The 16,716-nt window shown below is 31.5% G+C and overlaps 1 protein-coding gene across 2 annotated transcripts in view; it reads left to right on the plus strand.

Annotated features, from left to right (window-relative positions):
- LOC114330738 (lysine-specific demethylase 7B-like) overlaps positions 1 to 16,716 on the plus strand; it is a 59,433-nt gene that overhangs the window by 1,784 nt on the left and 40,933 nt on the right. The window lies entirely within an intron of this gene.

The following is a 16,716-nucleotide window of genomic DNA, read 5'->3' on the forward strand; positions in this document are numbered from 1 at the left end:
TTAAAATTTTTTAAAGTGTTTAAAAAATCTTTAATTTTGTTTTATATAAAAGTCTCTTTAAAGCGAGTAAGCATTAAAACTAAGCGAGTTACGCTCAAAATAAAGTTGGCCCCTCTTTTTGGTAAAAAAAATCGTGAAAATCTCCCCCTATTTAGCGCCGTAAATAAAATTAATCGTTACCGCTTTACCATTTACTTTATATATGTGTATTATTTATACGACCTGTAAAGTTTACTGGTTGGGAGTGCTTAGTTTTGAAAAAAATGGTTTTTATAGCAAAAAAAATCCTAAAATATTGAAAATGCAATTTTTTCAAAATAACTTAAGAAGTATTAGGGTTACTAAAAATCTTAAGGAGTAAAAAGTAAGTAGGTTTTGCTTTTATAAATATGTATGATAGATTCATTTTGTTTTTCTGTAAGACAAAAATTGGTTCAAATATGGCTGTTCATATTTTGCATACACTCGTGATTAGTGACTCGTTCAGGCCCTTTCAATCATGTTAAAAATACATAGGTAAAGTAAATTGTTTGTAAAGGGGTAACGATTAATTTCATTTGAGGTGCTAAGTAGGGGGAGATTTTCACGATTTTTTTTACCAAAAAAAAAAGGCGTCAACTTGATTTTGAGCATAACGCGCTTAGTTTTTGATGCTAGAAACTTTTTTAAAACATAAAAATAAAGCTTTATTAAAAAGTTTTAATTGGTTTTTCCCGAAAAGTGCTTCATTTCTTGGTTGTTTCACGTTGAAATATTTGATTTGGAATTTGATGAATAAGAACATATTTTTCATGAGCTACAACTTTTCTTTTGCTGGGTCTATAGACTTTATGAGTTCACAATTTTTTTCCATTTTTTTATATTATGCTACATTTTTGCTAAGAATATTTTTTTCGATCAAAGTATACTTAATCTTTGAGTTATTTGTGAAAATCGCCTGAAAACGTAATTTTTTTTCTAAAAATAAACATTTTCAATCGTAAATAACTCGAAAAGTATTAACTAAGTTAAAATTAATTCTATAGAACTAAAATTGCTTAGAATTAGTCAATTTATCCATCTCCGGACTTATTTAAACGCGCGGCTTTTCACCCCCAACTAGGGGTGACTGTCACCCCCCCGAGTAAAAGCAACCAACGGCACAAGCCGTCCAAATTTTCATGCAGTTCGGAGTTGATCCTGAAAATTACACGGTATCGCCGTATTTTCCGTTCATTTACTGGACTACAAGGTGTTTCTATAATCTGCATTTAATCCTACATAATAATAATAATAATAATCAGACGAAATTACAAAAAAAATCGTAGATTAAGTAAATTATTTATGTTTTATTAAAATTATATTTTTCATTTGATTTTTGCCGCCTTTAGGAGTGCCTTGTTTTTATAACATAGTTATAAAATTTACTGCAAGTCCTGAAATTGGTTTTTGTGGGTGAAAATCGGGACATTTAGTGTCCCGATCAGGTACAAATCGGTACGCGTCCCCGGACCCCTGAAAATCGGGACGTCCCGCGTAAATCGGGACACCTGGCAACGCTAATTGTTACGCATAAATTTTTCACCTATGTTTTTGGTTAGAGTGTGCAGAATTTCAGTTTAAAGTCTCTCCTGTAAAATTGTCTGTAAAGTGAGATACAAGGCCTTCATATTAAGCTATCAATTTGTGAGAAATCTTATTCAAGAAATTCTCTTTTAATAAAATAACAACTCACTCTTATGTATTAAGCTCATGTGCATCTGCAGCTAAGCAATGAAACATTTTAATATTGTTCAGAAGCTATTTTCTTTCTCTTTATTCATTTTAATTTGAATGAATCACAATTTCAGTTCAATTTTATTAAAATTAACATTTTTCCCCAATAACGATAATAAATAATATCAATCCCTTAGTATAAAAACCTCATATCTCATTTTACAGTACTATAACTGTAAAATTTACTTTAAAACCACTGTTTGAATTAACATTTCTATGTCTTAGTACAAAAATCTTGTATCTCATTTTACAGACAATTTTACAGGATAGACAAAAAACTGAATTTCTGCATATTCTAACCTAAAAACAAAAAACTATCCTTACATATTTTTGATTCCGAATACATTTATATCGTTACACATGCATTTTTCACATATATTTTAGGTTAGAGTATGCAGAATTTCAGTTTAAAGTCTGTCCTGTAAAACTGTCTGTAAAATGAGATACGAAGTTTTCATAATAAACCATTGATTTGATATACAGTGGGCTCTCTCTATAACAAACACATATATTACGAGGTTTCGTTTATAACGAGGTACACTATATGTCCCATGAAATTCCTATTGAATTATAACACCTCTCTAACGAGGCATATTTGGTTATAACAAGGAAAAATGAAATCGAAGAATATGTTTTTTACCTGTTTCTAGCACACAGTAATGACTATAAATAAATACCTCAACTGCATGTATATAGAAATGCCCAACATCTGTGTTATTATCGAGACCAGTACTGTAATAAACTTCTTCCTTTATGAACCGATATTGAATATTGTAGAAAATTTACAATTTACATCTCATTGTTCAGGTCGACCATCGACACCTAATGAATTATGTAAGAGGCATCAAAACATTTCAATATTATTGTCTGATATAACGAGATCTGCTTATAACGAGGTAATTAGTCTGCCATTTCAGTTCTCGTTATAAAGGGAGTCTGCTGTACTATGAGAAACCCTATTCTAAAAATTCTTTTAATAAAAATAACAACTCTCACTCTTGTTTATTAAATTTATTAAACTCATCTTCAGCTAAGCTACGAAACATTTTAATATTGTTCGAAAGCTATTTTCTTTTTCTTTATTACTTTTTTAATTTGAACGAATTACAATTTTTTAATATTTTTAACTGAAATTGTAATTATTCCCATTAACGATAATAAACAATATCAATGGCTTAGTATGAAAACCTCATATCTCATTTTACAGACAATTTTATAGGAGAGACAGAAAACTGAATTTCTGCATACTCTAACTTAACAACAAAAAACTATCTTTACATATTTTTGATTGTAAGCACATTTAGATTATTACACATAAATTCATATAATACGTAGACTGCACTCTGCTATCTAATACTATCTGACGATTGTGACAGAGAACACTGAGGCTATTAGGTCTGAAGTCTCTTTCTAATCGGAGGAGTTTATCAAATCAGCGACAATGGGAAAGTGACATCAATAAACCCAACGTCATTGGATAAACCCCATAGAAAGACTTCCAACCTAATAGCCTCAGTTTTCTCTATCGCAATCATCAGATAGTATTAGATAGCAGCGCGTAGTCGAGGTATTATATGTCTATGCATAAATTTTTCACAAATATTTTAGGTTAGAATAAGCAGAAATTTAGTTTTTTGTCTCTTATGTAAAATTGTCTATAAAATGAGATAAGAGGTTTTCATACTACCCCATTGATATGCATCATTTTATTTAATGCCAACAGAAAATCATGAACCAGGAAAACTAGAGTAGGCATGAAAATGTTAATAATAAACAGGAAAGAATTATGACAAGCTAGTGAAAATGCTTTTCCTCATTAGATGGATGTTTCATTCAGCCCAACTGCTTCCTCCTAATTTTTTCTAGTAGGCATTCTTAGTTTATGTATTGTCTAATTTCTTCACTTTAAGTTCCGATTTGTCCCTTTTGTTACCTTACAAACAAGCGACAATACCTTATCTGTGGTCTTAGATAGACCAATGGTCCAATATTGTTTCTCTATTTATTTATTTATCAATGTACAATGCCCAATAACAATTGGTGTCAACATTTGTAAATGCATAAATATCGAAAAATAATGAATAAAACAGTTACAATTATAATAATAATAGTGTTTATTGTCCAACAGAATCCATTTACAGGAAAAAATATTACACAAAAAAAAAATTAAATGAAATATTAGTAATTCATAGGTACCAATAACACATCAAAAATTTTACAAAACTAAATTTGAACGTAAAGAAATAAATTATTAATCACCTAGGTAGATCTTGGCCATAGAAATAAGTTGATTTAAACTGCAGTTAAATATATCGCAGTAAATACTTAAGGCATTATAATAGCTGCACATGAAGAATAGAGGAGAATTCAACATAAGGTTAGTTCTAGTTTGTGTATTTCTGAATGTAATCGAATTTCTTACTGGATAAGACGGACCGTTAAAATTTATTTGTCGAAGGATATCAGGGCTGTCAATAAGATTATGTAGTAGCTTGTACAGGAATACCAGGGAGGCATTAATTCATATAGATTCTAATGATACTACGTCCAAACCTCTACATAACTCATTATTGCTGATACCCCTCCTAGGATATATACCATTAATTTTGTAAGACAAAAATTTTAAAAATTTACGCTGTACCCGTTCTATAATTTGGATATGTACATCATAAAATGGTGACCAAATGATAGAGGCATATTCCAGTTTACAGCATACAAAAGTGTAAAACAATAATTTGATAGCCTTAGTATTAGTGAGATTTCGACTATTTCTAATTATAAATCCATAAGATTTAAGTGCTTCTCTAACTTTTATATTAACATGTTCAACAAAAGTGAGTTTGTGATCAAATATAACTCCAAGGTCTTCAATTATATTCAAATGTTCCAGTTCATTGTCATCAATAATATAAGGATGGTATATAGTAGCCTGTTTCCTGGAATAACTAACTACTTTGCACTTATTGGCATTAAGATTCAGATGATTTTCCTTACACCATTCATGTACGCGGTTCAGTTCACTCTGCAGAAAATGACAATTGTTAAGGTCGCTTATCAATGAATAAATCTTTAAATCATCGGCATAACATAAACATGGTGCAGAAATAGATTCACACAGATCGTTAATAAATAACAAGACCAATAATGGACCTAGATTAGAACCTTGTGGAATCCCTGAAGAAGCTAGGTAATTTGCCGATTTGTAACCATTGTAAGAAACAAACAATTATGAGAGTATAATCATAATCATTCTCTTTGCATTTATCTCCATGCAGGGTCGGCTTCCCTAATTACTTTTTTGCATCAGTTTCTATCTTGGGTCATATCAATCCCTTTTACTGACATGTCTTGCTTAAGTGTCTCCGCCCAGGTCTTTGGTCTTTCTTTCCTATTCCCTGCACGGACCCGCAGATCAGCAATCCTTCATATTCGGTGAATAAAATTCTTAATTTTATGTCTTTTATGTACTTTTATGTCACTCCACTCATATATCTGAGCATTCTCATTTATGCCACATGCATTCGTTGTTCCTCTTCCTTTTTAACTGCCCAACAATCAGCTCTGTACATCATAGCCGATGTCTTATAGAATTTTCCCTTCCATTTTATTAGAATTTTCCAACCCTGAATCTACTGCATGCATGTCCATCTATTTCCCCTTATAGAGATGTGTGGCGCTGGTCACAATCTCTCTTCATGTCATTATTTCTCAGATAAAATGTGCCTATTGTTATATGTTATAACAGATTGCCTAATAAACATATAAAAAAAAAATCTATTTCCCCATTATTGTATGATATCGAACATAGGTACTTAAAACTATTACTTTTCACAATCATTTCACCAACAAAAAGATATCATTTTATTTGTAGTAACTCAATTATTAAATGAACATTCCAAATACTCTGTTTTTGTTATACTAAGTTTTAAATCTTTTTCCTCAAGAGCTATATTATATTTTATAATATCTGGTTTCTGGTATATTCTATAAAGTTGAAGTTCTATCGTCTTCTCCACACTCCATTGTCATTCACCGCTCCATAGTACTTACTTACACATTCACAGCCTTAGTACTTTTGTTTCTAAACATCCTAACATGTTTTCATTACTTGTAGAGTCCGGGTTTCTGAACCATATGTTAGAAATGGACATATTATTGTTTTGTAGAGATTTATCTTTGTATTCTATGATATAATTGAGGGTTTAACACATTGCGTGCCATGTCACTCATATACGAGAGACACAGATATTTTGCCAATTTTTGATATACATACGCATATGACTAACTTTCAAGGCCGTGGATATCAATGGCCCCTGAGAGTAGTATCCCGATTAAAGCGTGGCACGCAATGTGTTTAAAAGGAGATTGAGCCCAAAATAGGATCAAATTCTGGGATTTTATCCACTTATTGTACGCAACACACCTACAGCTAGGAATAATCAAAAGGATCAAACATATATACCAACTACCGACTCAATACTAACCTCTCAATGTGAAGATGATGTATAAAATTTATTGCCCCAATTTAATATAAATATCAGAAAATTTACCATATTAGTTTTTCTTAAAAAGACAAGATAGATGGCTATAACAGCAAATCTATTTAAGATGTAAATTGGAGCTGGAGACTCAGATAATAGAACCAGTGATGGAGTTTCAATACCTAGACATCACACTATACAGGGTGAGTCACCACTAACGGGACGGAAGATTACAGCGAAATGGTAAAAGATATGTAAAAATTTTTAAATTAATAGTTTGTAAGTTGATAAAAGCTACATTTTAAAATTATTTTGAAATATACAGGGTGTCCCAATAAATGGCGACGTATCAAAGTTATATTTTTTCTTATAGAACACCCTGTATTTTATTGCATTTTTTAATTGTCCGCAAAAAATAAGGTATAGTTTTATAAGGCTTCCCTTTACCTATGTACAGAGTGTTTTGAGTTATGCTGACATTTCTTAAAATTTAAAGTTTTAAAAGAAGGCTTATTCTCAAGTTATTTAAAAAATTATAAAAAATTACTTTTACATTTAAATAGTTGGATACTGATTGAATGTATTCCATTATTGATTATTACGCATTTATTTACAGAGTGTTCAAAATTTACAGCTTCATTATTGGATTATTCAATGTCATATTATGCTTATTTTAAATGGAACACCATGTATATTAATAAATAATTATACTAAACAGATTTACCTCTTTCGAATGATGTATGGATGTCCTATACCTAGGTCTCATAGTTTTTGCGTAATTTGCAATTATTTAAATTCTTAATCTGTAAATCGATTTTAAAACAAAAGATGTAGGTAGTTAATTAATGTCATTGTATGACATTGTCATTTTATGAGAGTACGGTCTGGTCATTATCAGAAATATAAACATCCGTGTATGATATTCAAATTTAATTGTTCCTAAAAATGAACAATCACGCTATCTACGAAAGCCACCTAGGTCCCCAGGATTGACAAAGATTGGTTTTTTAAATGGGCTTATATTAGAAATATTGTATATGCTACACTTCCTACTACTCCAGATGATATGAAATTAAGAATTTCGAACGCTTTTGCGTCTATAACACCACCTATGTTAAATAATGTAAGCAAATCATTTGACGATAAAATCGCTTACATAACTGATAATTTTTTACTTATACATAGTAAGTTGTGGTTTATTTTGTATTATTTATTTATTTGTTTTAATAAAATTCTTTGTTTCGTTATGTAGTTAATTATTTTCAATAACGAAAAAAATTATTTTACAAATCAGCAACTAAAAGTTTACATTTTTATTTACAACTACACTCGTTTATACCAACTATGCCAAGAATTTTAAAATCGATTTTTACGAAAATTGTAAGTTACGCAAAAACTATGACTCCTAATTTTAGAACATCCATATACCATTCGAAAGAGGAACCTGTGCTTAGTATAATAATTTGTTAATATACGGTGTTCTATTTAAAATAAGCATCATATGACACATTGAATAATCCAATAATGAAACTGTAAATTTTGAACACCCTGTAAATAAATGGGTAATAATCAATCATGGAATACATTAATTATAAGATAATTACGAAACCGTACTGTCATAAAATGACAATGCGATACAATGACATTAATTAACTACATATTTTGTTTTAAAATCGATTTACAGATTAAGAATTTAAATAATTGTAAATTACAAAAACTATTAGACCTAGGTATAGGACATCCATATACCATTCGAAAGAAGTGACTCCGTTTAGTATAATGTTGTATTAATATACATGATATTCTATTTAAAATAAGCATCATATGACACAGTGAATAATCCAATAATGAAACTGTAAATTTTGAACACCCTGTAAATAAATGTGCAATAATCAATCATGGAGTACATTCAACCAATAACCAACTATTTGGATGTAAAAGTATTTTTTTTTTAAATTTCTTAAATAACTTGAGAATAAGCTTTTTTTTAAAACTCTTCATTTTAACACGTTAATCGCCCAAATGAAGCGAAAAATATCCCATCCCCAGGCCCAACCTAGTTTTTCTAGTAAATCATTAGGTTTTTATACTAGATATGATGTACAGACTGTTATAAAGTGCTAGGTTAAAACAATTCTCTAAAAATGTATTTTGAAAATGACACCCTACGTATGGGTTTCAGATCCTCTGACGACCGAGCGCCGCGAAACCCGAATATCGGTTGTCATTTTTTTCGAGTTCTAACAAGTCCGTTTGTGCTAATATTGTAGATGTTTTGTTTAGTCTACAATCCATTCGTTGAAACTTGTCGGTACTTTAAAGAAAAGTAGAAAAAACAATCCAAAGGATGTAGAGGCCCAAAAATTAAATAAAGGACACATTTACGCAAAGAAAAGTAATACAGGGGTAGGTGGTTTAAAATGGCAGGATAAAGATGATATTCTTTGTCTAAGCACTATTCATACTGACAGAACCACTAAATATACAAGAAGAGGAATAGACCCAGAAAATCCATCTCTTACAGTTGGCTATAAATATTAACTTGCATTTGAAATATTACTTGGTTCGGCAGTAGTAAACGCTTTTATAATATACAAAACGGTGACAAAGGCAAAAATATCAATTACGGATTTTAGACAGAGCACTACTAAGTATGTTACAAATCGATGAAGTAGATGTCCGGAAAGTGCCGGAAAATGATAACAGAAAGCATAATATTTCACATAAAGTTGCTTCAAAAGATCGTCGAAAATGTGTAGAATGTTACGCGAAAATAAGCGCTGAAGAAGGCAGAAAAACCGCTCAGAAGAAGGGACCAAAATCAAAATTTTCATGTGATGCATGTAATAAGTTTTATTGTTTGTTATGTTTTTTTATGTTCACCATTATTCTGTATAATTATTAATAGAAACTGTTTGTATTGTTTAAGTAAAATAAAAATATTTTTCATAAATCCTTATAACTTTTTTGAACAATTTTTAATAATAGTAAACACATAAAAAGTGCCGAGCTCATTCACTAGTATTGCCTGCCAGGCCCTTCTGTAAAAACTTTCATATAGATAAATGTGTTTTGAAGCACTGCAGTTGGGTTACAGGCTTTGATGTTACCGCTAGTAGTGAAGGTTGCCCTATGGGTGTCCACGACCACATGATCTGAAACCCAAATGTCGGGTGTCATGGCGATTAACGTGTTAAGAAAAGTCAACATAACTCGGAACACTCTGTACATAGGTATAGGGAAGCCTTATGAAACTATACCTTATTTTTTACGGACAATTAAAAAATGCAATAAAATATAGGGTGTTCCATAAGAAAAAATATAACTTTGATACGCCGCCATTTATTAGGACACCCTGCATATTTCAAAATAATTTCAAAATGTAGCTTTGATCAACTTACAAACTATTGATTTAAAATTTTTTTCAAATATTTTACCATTTCGCTGTAATCTTCCGTCCCGTTAGTGGTGACTCACCCTGTATAACTACGGAAAGCTGAAAACAGAAGTGGAAGATCAAGTGAATAGAGCAAACAGAGCTGCAGGATGCCTGAATGAAACAATATGGAGAAATAAAAACATCAGGTAAAAAAATGAAAGGCAGAATTTACAAAACAGTCATCAGAACAATAACGACATACGCGCGAAAAACATGACCTGACACAGAGAGGACAACAGGAATGCTAGAAACAGTAGAGATAAAAACTCTTAAAAAATCGATGGTAAAACACTATGGAACAGAGCAGATCTACAGATTAACAACGGAGGAATGACAACAAATAAAGTAGTAAATACAGCAAAAGATGGTTCCGCAATCTGAAGACGATCAGTGAGAAGACCACAAAAACGATGAAATGACAACTTACTGGAGGCCTATTGAAAAATATACAGAGTCATGTCTACACAAAAAAAGTAATTAATCTTTTTTAATGTTTTGGCTCTCTTAATTCCTTTACATCCTATTTTTTGACCTCTTATAATATATTTCGTTTTGTAAACCATAAAAATCATGCTCCAGTTTATTTGAGAAGCATTCCCAGCAGAGCCTATTTATGTAATTACTATAATTAATAATAGGGAACTTGCATAAATTTTTAAATTCGAAAAAAATGTTATAAATCACAACAGAACATAATTTAAAACATGTATCAAAGATAAAAAAATTTTGTAGGTCTTTCGTTTGGCCCCCAAAGGCGATTAAAAATTCAAATTAAAACAGGTGGCCTAAAACGCGTCGTGACGTCATTCGTTTGTACATTTACATTTTTCCAACAAAGTAAACAGAATTTTAAATTAGACGACGTCAGTAGAAAATACATTTATTTGACGTTACAAGTGTTTTGATCGTTTGAACTATTCATCGAAAACTGTACTTTTACAAAATGGTTTTATTTTCCGTAGTAAACCTTCTTTCCTTTCCTTCAATAACTATATCAAACTCCAATGTCAATAAACTGGTATATATTATTACAATGACATACGATAAATGTTAATAGAATATAAATATTTTTCTCACAATAAAACACTGAAAACTTTTGTTTTCTATACTTCCACAAAATTTATTATTTACAAATATGTCACTACAGCTGTTTCGGCAGCGTGCCTTTCTCAAGTGATATAATTTACAATGTGTTTGCCTTTTTAAGTCTCTAACTGAAGAGGTTGAGGAGTGGGGAGCTGTTTGTCTCAAGTTGGTCATTCAGAATTATATCTGTATTTTTCAGTTTATTAATTTCCATAGATTCTAAAAAAGATAGCTTAAGGCCTTTATTTTGAATATGCAGAATTTGAAACTCTAAGAATGATTATGATCTAGAAGGTGAAGTGCGTATGTAGAAGTGTCTGTTTTTCTATTGTTGAAAGTCCTTTTGTGTTCTGCTATCCGTTTGTCAAAAGTTCTGCCAGTTTGACCGATGTACGTTTTCGGACAGTCACCACAAGTTAGTTTGTACACACCACTCTGTAGTTGCTAGTGTGTACAAACTAACTTGTGGTGACTGTCCGAAAACGTACATCGGTCAAACTGGCAGAACTTTTGACAAACGGATAGCAGAACACAAAAAGGCTTTTAACAATAGAACAGACACTTCTACATACGCACTTCACCTTCTAGATCATAATCATTCTTTCAATGAAGAGTTTCAAATTCTGCATATAAAAAATAAAGGCCTTAAGCTATCTTTTTTAGAATCTATGGAAATTAATAAACTAAAAAATACAGATATAATTCTGAATGACCAACTCGAGACAAACAGCTCCCCACTCCTCAACCTCTTCAGTTAGAGACTTAAAAAGGCAAACACATTGTAAATTATATCACTTGAGAAAGGCACTCTGCCGAAACAGCTGTAGTCACATAGTTGTAAATAATAAATTTTGTGGAAGTATAGAAAACAAAAGTTTTCAGTGTTTTATTGTGAGATAAAATGAACTTCCATCAAGTAACGGTCGAATCCATCAATGAAATATTTTTCCTTTATTTCGCGACAAGGTATACCAAAATAGGTGGAAGCCAATAAACTAAAGAAGAAGAAGAAGAAGAATATACCTAATTATAACCATAAACGGAACCATATAGTTAAACTGAGTGACGTCACGGGCCGTTTGACCTATTTTAAGATACCGAAGACTTTAAATTTGTACTTCTAAGTTATTATGAGTTTTTGAAGCGTGAAATTTTGGAAATCTCATTTTTATACAAAACATTATTATGTAATAAAAAAAATGTGCAAGTTCCCTATTATAATTATTATATATATTATACCATAATTACTTCAAATCAGGCCCGAGGCAGTACACAACTTTGGGGCCCCTAAATATAATTTAATAATATGTAATAATAACTTTTTTAAATGTATTAATTATTTAATAGAAATATAAGCACAAGAAAATAAAATTTTTATTAACAATAAATAAAATTTATATTTAAACAATTAAACATTGTTTAAGGGGAGAGGCGCAAGCTTTCGGCTTCAATGCTATTTAAATGCATTCATTTTTTTCGGAGCCTGAGAAAACTAGTAAGTATTTTTGAAAACTTTAAACGCAGAATGAAAGATTACGTTACTACCGAGGGCCGAAAGTTCGTGAAATCTTCGATAATGTTTAGTTTAATAAGTTACAGGGGTGAAAAAAAAGAGTATTCAAAAGAAACTTTTTATCTATTCTAAAGGACATTCGGCCCTCGGTAATAATATGTAATCTTTCATTCTGCGTCTAAATTTTTTTTTAAATATTTATTAGTTTTTTGAGGATTCAAAAAAATGAATGCATTTAAAGAACATTGAAGCCGAAAGTTTGCGCCTATCCACTGAATTATAACTCTTATGGTTATCATTTATCATTGCCTGTTCGTAAAATGAAAGAATTTTGAAAATTTATTTTGTTATTGTAATAAACATGTTTTGTTTGGTGATCTTTCCGAGCTCCATACAAATACGGGCCCGAGGCAGGTGCCTCACGGGCCTAGTGGTAAAATAGGCCCTGATTCCCAGTGCTCGTTTTTAATTCTTCTTGCAAGTACCTGTGTTTTATTTCTTATTCTCTTTCAATTATTGGGAATACAATTTATTTGAAAAAAGTTAGAAGGCGCATAAATTAGTAATTAAATCAATATTGTCTTATTCTTGACGATATGCTTCAAGAGTTACACTAGTCACCAAACAGCATGGGGAACAGTATATGAGAATAAATTATAGTTATTATTACTAATTATTCGATAGTGTTAATAATAAATAATATAATGACTGGAATCTTTGATTAATATTGAGAAAAGTTACAGGATATTATCAATAATTTTTTTTTTAATTTAATTTTTTTTAATTAAAGCAACACAATAGCACAAACATAATCAAAATTTCTTTTATAAAATCAAAATAATGTTTTAAGAACAAACCAGGTGAATTAAAATTAATATCTGGATAAAATAAAAATTTACACACATTTACAATTAATCATGAAGTGTAGTTTTAGCTAAATTTAAGATAAAGTATCACTGTAAATCAAAATATTGCAATCTTTTCGCGAACCTTATTAAAATGTTTGGCATTCTGATAGAATAACACAAAATAATTAATTTTATAAGATCAATCAAACATTAAAATGCAAACCAGTTAATCCAAGATCATAATAATCTGGAAAATCAAATGAAAATAGAAATTTAGAGCATAAAAGATAATTTGTTTTTGCAAGGCCAAGTTTTATGACATTTGCAACTGCGAAGAATGCGTAATTTTTTACATCTACAACGGTTTTAACTGCATTCTACAATTTAAATACGATTACAATTGATGAAAACCTTATACCTACTACCCAAATTTTAATTTTTGCAAGTACACTCCCTCAGATGAATTGTAGTTTCCCTATCTCTTTTTATGGTCTATTGATTATGTTCTTTAGAAAGAAACTACAACATTAAAGGGGTTTTATTCTTTTATATGGTAAACTGAATCTAAATACGAAAAAACCGCGGAGTGCTACCATTTAAAGGAGTTTATTTTTGAGAAAGGGATGAATTATTCCATTTTAGTTGTTTTATCTTGTAACTAAATTTCTATGCACTAATTAAATTTCCTTATCGAAATGTCACGTAATGTCAAAAATATCTTTTTTTGACAAAAATACATATATTCAAAAATCGAAGCAAAAAAACACGAAGAAAACGAGATTTTTGTTTTTGTCTCGAAACTTTTTTCCACGGGGGTATAGGTATAGGCATTGCTTTACAGAAAAACACTTCCCTCTTCTTCAAAATGACGTTTGAAAGCAGTCTTTTGGATTTAGAGATACGATTTTTCAAATTTCCCCACTCACACCATTTTTTTTACATTTCCCCTATTTTTTTGCAAACATTGTTCTATAACTTTTTTCTAGATATGTACCTACCGTGAGAAATCTGATTTCCCGGAGCTATTTTTGAAAAATATTCTTTTCATTGATTGTAGTGGGTTAATAACTATGAAACAGATAAGATATGGGTTTATTCTCAAGTTTCATGATTGTCAAGATCAGCAAAATGGCCAATTTAGCCGATCGCATTTCTGTAAACATATTTTAGTGTGTGTGTCATTAACCTATAATATAAACAATAAACAACCTAGTCAATAGTTAAAGAATTTTAAACAATTTTTTTAACTCAACTTTAAAATGAATAACTGTTCTCCATCCTCTAAAGAATTATTAGATTGTCCCCATCACCACTATCTAGCTCTGTATTTTTGCCGTAATTATTGATTTTTCATATTGATTTTTCATACATGAAATGTATGAATATTGTTCATACATTTTTCATTGCGCGTAATTATTTCTTTATTTATTCGTCTTTTCTAAATATTCTGTGCCGTCGGTATTCCTCCGAAGATTTTTCTGGAGATGGTTCGATAATATTTTCCAAAGAGTCCACCCTGTTCACATATAAATAATAATACAAACCCATGGAGTATATACCTCAAATGTATGAAAATCGTAGGTCAGTGTTGGAGAATCAAAAAGGAACAGGTTTATATGTTAAATAAAATTAATTTTAAAGCGGATACATCGTATTGATATCTAACATTTAAGCAATATCCATGAATTAAAAAACTTACTGATTTACTTATAAATTATGGATTTCCATCCCTTTCTCTTCGTCTGTGTCAGATTAGTTGTCCCTTGTCTGGCCCGATTGGAATGATTCATCATCATCATTCTCTTTGCCTTATCCCTATGCTGGGTCGGTTTCCCTAATTGCATTTCTCCACACAATTCTATCTTGGGTCATAACAATGTCAATCCCCTTTACCAACATGTCCTGCCTTATCGTCTCCCCCCAGGTCTTCTTTGGTCTTCCTCTACTACTCCTTCCAGGAATCTGCACTTCAGCTATTCTTCGTATTGGGTGATTAACGTGTCGGCGTTGAACATGACCAAACCATCTTAACCTATGCTCTCTCATTTTGGTATCAATTGGTGCCACACCTAGACTTCCCCTAATATACTCATTTCTAATTTTATCCTTTTTTGTCACTCCACTCATCCATCTAAGCATTCTCATTTCCGCCACATGCATTCGTTATTCCTCTTTCTTTTTCAATGCCCAACATTCAGTTCTGTACATCATAGCCGGTCTTATGGCTGTTTTATAGAATTTTCCCTTCAGCTTCATTAGAATTTTTCTGTCACACAACACACCACTCGCTTCTTTCCACTTCATCCATCCAGCCCTAATTCTACTGCATGCATCTCCATCTATTTCTCCATTACTCTGTAATACCGATCGCATGTACTTAAAACTATTGCTTTTTACAATCAGGTCACCATCCAAAGATACCATTTTATTTGTAGTAACTCCATCTTTAAATGAACATTACAAATACTCTGTTTTTGTCCTACTAAGTTTTAAACCTTTTTGCTCCAGAGCTTGCCTCCACTGTTCCAGTTTTTGTTCTAAGTCTCTTTCACTATTTCCTACTAACACTACATCATCAGCATACATTAATCACCATGGAATGTTACCCTGTAGTTTCGTTGTTATCTGGTCCAAAAGTAATGAGAATAAATACGGACTAAGCACAGAGCCTTGGTGCAATCCTACTTTCACATGAAATTTATCAGTCTCTCCCACACCTGTCCTAACACTAGTCGTTACTCCATCATACATATTCCTCACAATCTTTACATATTCATCAGGGACTCCTTTCTTATTGAGTGCCCACCACAGAATCTCTCGAGGAACTCTATCATATGCTTTCTCAAGATCAATGAATACCATATGAGCGTTTGTTTCTCTACTCCTGTATTTTTCCATCAACTGTCTTATAATGAAAATTGCATCCTTTGTTGATCTGCCCTTCATAAAGCCAAATTGATTCTCGGATATTTCGGTCTCTTCACGTATCCGTCTATCAATTACTCTTTCCCATATTTTCATGGTGTGGCTAAGCAGTTTTATAGCCCTGTAGTTTGTACATTGTTGTATAGCTCCCTTGTTTTTGTAAACAGGTACCAGTATACTGCTTCTCCATTCGTCTGGCATTTGTCCAACTTCCATAATTCTATTAAATAGGCCTGCTATTCACCTTGTTCCTGTCTCTCCCAATGCTCTCTGCTCTCCAACTTTCCCAGGAATAACATCTGGTCCTACCGCTTTTCCTTTCTTTATTTTTTGAAGCGCTTGAGCCACTTCCTCGCTTGTTATTTTGGTGACCATTGCTGCTACTGTCTCCGTTGATTCTACAGGCTGTCTGTCAAATTCTTCATTTAATAAGCTGTCAAAGTACTTTCTCCATCTCTTTTTGACATCCCTTTCGCGAACTAGTATTTTATTATTTTCATCTCGGATACATCTAATTTGATTTAAATCTTTTGCTTTCTTTGCTCTCTGTTTGGCTGTTTTATATATCTTCGTTTCGCCTTCCCTGGTATCAAGTTGATCGTATATGTTTGAATACGCTTTTGCTTTAGCTTTTGCTACTGCTACTTTCGCTTCCTTTTTCGCCAACAT

This window comes from Diabrotica virgifera, chromosome 10, assembly GCF_917563875.1.
Source record: "Diabrotica virgifera virgifera chromosome 10, PGI_DIABVI_V3a".
In the NCBI taxonomy this organism is placed as follows: Eukaryota; Metazoa; Arthropoda; class Insecta; order Coleoptera; family Chrysomelidae; genus Diabrotica; species Diabrotica virgifera.